Here is a 5,812-nt window from a genome sequence, read left to right as displayed (position 1 = left end):
TGCAGAATACCCGGCCACTATAATAATATTGTGTTCTTGTATCAGCATAACTTAAAAAACAAGACATGTAATATTATAAGCACTTGCATTCATAAGCAAACAAGTTGTCGGGTAAATTTCCATTTAAAAAATTCTTCAAAAATAAACTGATTAAGTTATCGATGCATGATTTTCGTCAACCAACTGTAGTGAAACAAGGCCAAAAACAGTGTCTGGAGCAATAAACCTAGAGATATTTTTTAACATCTTTCTTAAATTATACACCACACATATATCACTGCTAATGCGATATAACAACCAAAACAGCCTTAAAGACTAATATTGAAACTTTTAAAAATAGGAGCGACTTCAGACTTTAATACCCAGACACCATAATACACTGTCTTTTTGCAGTGACATTGCTTCAAGAATGAAGCATATAATCCTATATGCAAATACGTTGCTGGGTATTTTGGACTGTTGGATAAATGCTTTTAAAATAGTAATAGTGACGGAACTATCGAGCTCTGTTTTCCCAAGCTTAGATGCAGTATGTTCTGCAGCAGATAGGAAAAGACAAGCAGTACTGGATTCAGCTCATTCCTTACAACAATAGGGATTATAATCCACCCGAACAAGTCTACTTCGCCTTTATGAACAGGAAATACAAGGTATCTACATTGTAATTTAATCCCATTAATTAAGTTCGTTATTGTATCCGTTGGGGCTGATTAATTTTAAATTATTTACATCATATTAAAACCTGTGGTACTCTGAGTTTTACTTATTAAAGATTCGAAATAACCTTTTCCATTTTTTATAAATCAACATTACATGTACTTCTTACGTAAACACGTGGGTTGCTTTAAGTTCATTCGCTAAGTGCATCAGTTGTTCCGCTCGATAGGTTGACCATTTTAACAATTTAAAGCACTTCCGTAAACTCACCGTTCCGAATGAGACAACGAGTTTAACATATCCACAGTACTGCAGGACCAAAAACCACGAACCGACGCCAAAGTACTTCAAAATAACAAGGGCAGCCAAAGCGACCAAACATCCCCCACAAGCCAGGACTGTGCTGAGATGAATCGCCTGTGATCCTCGATCATACATCAAACACTGTATACCCTGAAAACTTGTGCAAACAAATGCCACAATAGCGAACACTACGTCTGTGAGTTTAACAGGATTATCTTCATCAGATTTTTCGAAGACCAGTTCAGGTTTGAAGAACGCAGTAACATTGTAAATCACATATGTAACGTAACTGAGAAGAAAATATCCCAACATATCGAACGAGAACCCGACAACGCATTTTCTCCGCCAGTTTTCGTAGATTTGCGGTAAAAAAGACACTGTCCAGCAAAAGAAGTAACCCCAACCCACAACATCGGCTAAAATAATGAGAAAAGTCTTTCCGAGCATGATAATTCGAGCTGTGGCAAATACCGGTTTTCTTACCACAACACGAATAAATACGTGTGACGTAATCATTCTACACCGGAAGGCGAGCAATAGCCCTTTTCACGGTTTTTTATACTCTTTTTCATTGGCCATCTCAGTTTTGTGTTATTTCACATTGTAGTCACCATCTGTCTTCTCATTGGCTAAAAGCGTACAGGTAATACCTCTGGGAAACAGGGCAACCTGTGCAACCTACAGATTAGTGAATAATCTGTAGGTTGCGCGCGCAATACATGATTTCCAAGAGCAATGTCACTCAGTTGTACATTTTTAAGTGTTTGAAAATAAACTGTGATCGCTGCGATAATGCGTTTGTCGTTATTTTCTTCAAAAAAATCTATAATAAAACAATTATTAGATTCGGTTTTTGTGATATCCGGAATAATCAAGGTCTTAGCTTCGGCTGATAACACTTACCGCCGGGGGGAAGGGGGGGGGGGGGGGAGGGGGGTACTCCCTTATAAGGGCTTAATGGGGACGTGCGGCCAGCCAGGGTATGTTTTTCGGGATTTTTGTATTGAAAAGGGTATCGAATTTATCATTTTTTGTCTTAATCAGGGTATCGATTTATCAATTTTTGTCTTAAACTGGGTTAAATGTCTTAAACAAGGTATCAAAAATCGGAATTCTGTCGTAAATGGGTAGGAAAATCAGCGATATTTGTCTTAAACAAGGTCAGGGTATGAGGGGCCGCGCCGCACCTCCCCAACCAGGGATACATCGAGTACCCCCCCCCCCCCCCCGGGCACTTACCTCGACCTTGATTATTCCGGAAATCACAAAAACCTCATCCATAATTGTTTATTGTCCAGTTACAGTAAACTTCAAGTACAGGTAAAGTTCGGAAAATGGCGAGAGATTACCAGAAAGATAAATCTGTAATATAACTTGAAGTTGTTTGTATTAATGTTACTAAATTTGCAAATGCAAACAACGAAGCGCTATTCGCCCTTGTCACACGGCGGCCATATTGTCCCGGGAGACCCAAAAGAACTTTGTTTTACCACGCCAAGCCTCGCAGTGGAAACAATGGGGATGAGGCTTGGCGTGGTAAAACAAAGCTTTTTTGGTCTCCCGGGACAATATGGCCGCCGTGTGACAAGGGCGAATTAGCAGGTTATCAGGATACGGGATTTTTTATCTATTTATTTTTTGGAAGGAGAATTTATTCAAATCCTACAGTTGTACTTGCTTCCTTAACTCCGTTCATCCTAAAAATTACAAGATCAGCCTTAAATCATCCGGAAAACTCATTACAAATCACAGTTCAACAGCTTATCATCCTGGGCCAGTTGTTCAAAAACCGAGTTTTAAATCGAGTTTTATTCTTTACTCCCACATGCTGTTCAAGGCTGATATTCGGTAAAACTTTACATTAGAAGAAGTCAATCTTGAAAAACAAAAACAAGCAAAGGAAACTGTCACCAAAAAGTTGAAGCCATGAAACAAAAGTGTGCGCTAATCCTGGATTAAGGTAATCGGCTTTCGAACAACCGGGCCCTGTATTCGGAGTCCGGTTCCGTAATCCTGGTTTAGTTCCTTGCAAACTGTTTACAAAATCTGTACTCTATTTCTCTCAATGTTCAAAAAGCTAAAATTCCGTAATTTCGTGTTCTATAGTCCAGTCCATAGTTCTGTTTTTACAATTCCATAATCTTGATTTCATTAAGCTTCAATCCCGTAGTCCAGTCCGCGTTGAGATCGCCTAAACTCTCTTTATCATCGATTCAAAAGTCAACAAAAGCTACAAGTAGTAAATAGTTCTCAAATACTACTTAAGTTCGTCATGATTCTACACTCGAGCTGAACAAAAAATTATCAAAAAAGAAACCAAAAAACCCTGGTGATCGCTTCTCGAGAGAACAGACAAACTGTGCCTACCCCTTACGGCACGGCAAAAAGTACTGTACGTAACACAATGGTACTTGACCGTAGCTCTTGACCGAGAAACTGATCGTAGCCAAAAGGCCGAAAAGCGATCAGGATACAGGATATTTAGGTTAAAAAGTGTTGCAGGGATACGGTATTTTTGGCTGAGGGGTGAAGGGAGTGGGGGGTGGAATTGAGGAGATACGGGGTTTTTTTTAAGTAGGAACGCATTGCGTACGTGTGGTAGTGCAGTAACTTGACAGTGTTTTTTTTCCATAACTGTCAACTGAGCTGCGTTTTGTTTTTCCAGGAGATTCAAGTTGTCCTTGCGTAATATGTAGCCCTAATAGTACACGATATTGTTTGGTATCGTAAATCATTACGGTGCCATGGTAGACATCTTTGCTAGATACCCCCTAAGAAGACATGTGGTTCAGTAAAATACTAAACTCAGGACGATTGAAAAAAATAGAAGGAAATCGAGAAACATTTGGCTTCAAGGCTGACATGTTGATCATTTACTTCTTTTTCACCACAAGCTTAAAGTGTATGCTCTGAGCTTCTGACAGCTTTCCAAGACCAATGTTACAAATGTTAACCCCTTTCCAGCGGGGTTAGTATCTGAATGGGGATCGTTAAAATATGCGACTTGCTGTCAGGAACATACGACCAAAAATGCTATTTTAACTCTCAAAAATGTGAACTAAGCAAGGTACAGATTTTGCTTGCCTGCTTTTTGTAAAACAAATATTGACGCAAACGTAAATAAATGTTAATATGTAATTTTTAAGGAGAGCAGAAGGAACTTTTTGGAAGTGTTGATCGAGAATAAAGCAATTGGCCATCAGCGAAAAATATTTCGAGAGATTTTTGTTGCGTTCAATCAGAGTTCAATTTTTCTATCGTACTTTTTGTCGTACAAGTAAAGTCGGAAAAACGAAAGTGACATCGATTTTAGCGGCCGACTGTGATCAAGTTACTTCACGTGTAGTGACAACTCACGAAACAAAGGATGCGTCTGTGACAAAATGACGGCAAGATCCCGGGTTTTTGTTAGTTTGCTTTTATTTTTCTTTCAAGTGTTAATAAAGTACGACAAGATATATGAGCGAATTTAACACAAAGATCACAAACGTTGATGCTAGTCCAAGTGTCAGCTGAAGTTAAGATTCTGCGAATGAGGTTAGTACTTGGATGGGGGACTTCTGCGAAGTCCCCGTGACGGCGATAGCTAATTCGTTTTTTAAAACTTGATTTCATTTTTTATCTTGTTTGGCCGTTGAAAGCTATTATCTTATTTTCTTTCTACGTCAACACGGCGAACAAACTGGTTCTCAAGAAATATTGGAGTATTCGCTCTATGCAAAATAAATGCACCCGATCGGATATTAATTCAATATCCGTGGGATATGCACATTTGTGACTACCAACAAAAAAGACACCAGACCGGTTTTAAGGCATTTCACGTAATAATAACACACAAACAGCGGTGACAAACATCTACGGAGCCCTGTTAGTGCCACCTGACTGTGTGTGTAATACTTTTTATTTTTTCTGGCGAGACTTTTTTACTTTAGGCGTGACTCTTGTTTTCAATTTGTGTCAGTGGCGGGGCTTTTCTTAATTTGGCGGGACTTTTTTTTTTATTTGGTGCGCCTTTATTATCTGGCCTGTCTTTTATGCCGGCGCCTGGGTATGGACCTTATGTGTTCCTTATTATAGTGTAATGAATATTGTAATAAGTAATAATGCTATAAACCCTTGTATACCCCTACATACCCTTGTATACCTCTATATACCCTCAAGAAAGGATGAGGTGAGAAAACGGATCCCCATGCCCCATCATAGTTTTTAAAATCTATTTTTAGTTTAAGTTCTCGTTCCCAATGCCGCGCTTAACTAAAGTTTCTTTACGTCGGGACGTCATGACAACTGGCAAATCAGGTGCCTGTGTATGAGGGGGAACTGCTCGCTTACCTCATCCTCTTCATACCCTTGACTTCCCTTGTAAACCCCTATATACCCTTGTAAACACTTGTATAACCTTGTATACTCCTATACTGCCTTTATACCTTTGTAGACTCTATATACCCTTGTATACCTTTGTATACCCGCATAAACCCTTGTATATCTCTGTGTACTCTTGTATACCTTAGTATACCCCAAAAAAGCGTGACTTATTGACCGAATGCAAAAATGGCCGCCAACCAATTATTATTTTGTCTTTGTGTTGATTAGCCTAACTAGCCTTCTTTTACAGCTCAAATTCTTTCAATTTTACGCGTGTGAACGAGGCTAGTTAGGCTAATTAACACAAAGACAAAAGAATAATTTGTTGGCAGCCATTTTCGCATTCGGTCAATGTAGTTGGCAACTGCCATTCCACTTATGATCTCGTTTTCCTCTACAATATAATTGGCAGCTTAACTTCGTTAGTCCCCAAGAAGTAGTTTCGCTACTTTCCACCGCTTGTTTAACGATTTAGAGTTATCTAGTT

The 5,812-nt window shown here is 39.1% G+C and overlaps 1 pseudogene; it reads right to left on the bottom strand.

The window, feature by feature from the left end:
• LOC138006257 (cystinosin homolog) overlaps positions 1–1,495 on the bottom strand; it is a 3,734-nt pseudogene extending 2,239 nt beyond the window's left edge.
• Positions 1,496–5,812: the final 4,317 nt, after the last annotated feature.

The sequence above is a fragment of the Montipora foliosa genome, chromosome 6 (assembly GCF_036669935.1).
Source record: "Montipora foliosa isolate CH-2021 chromosome 6, ASM3666993v2, whole genome shotgun sequence".
Taxonomy (NCBI): Eukaryota; Metazoa; Cnidaria; class Anthozoa; order Scleractinia; family Acroporidae; genus Montipora; species Montipora foliosa.
Note: the sequence above shows the minus strand (reverse complement) of the source record. Positions and strands in the feature narration are given on the sequence as shown.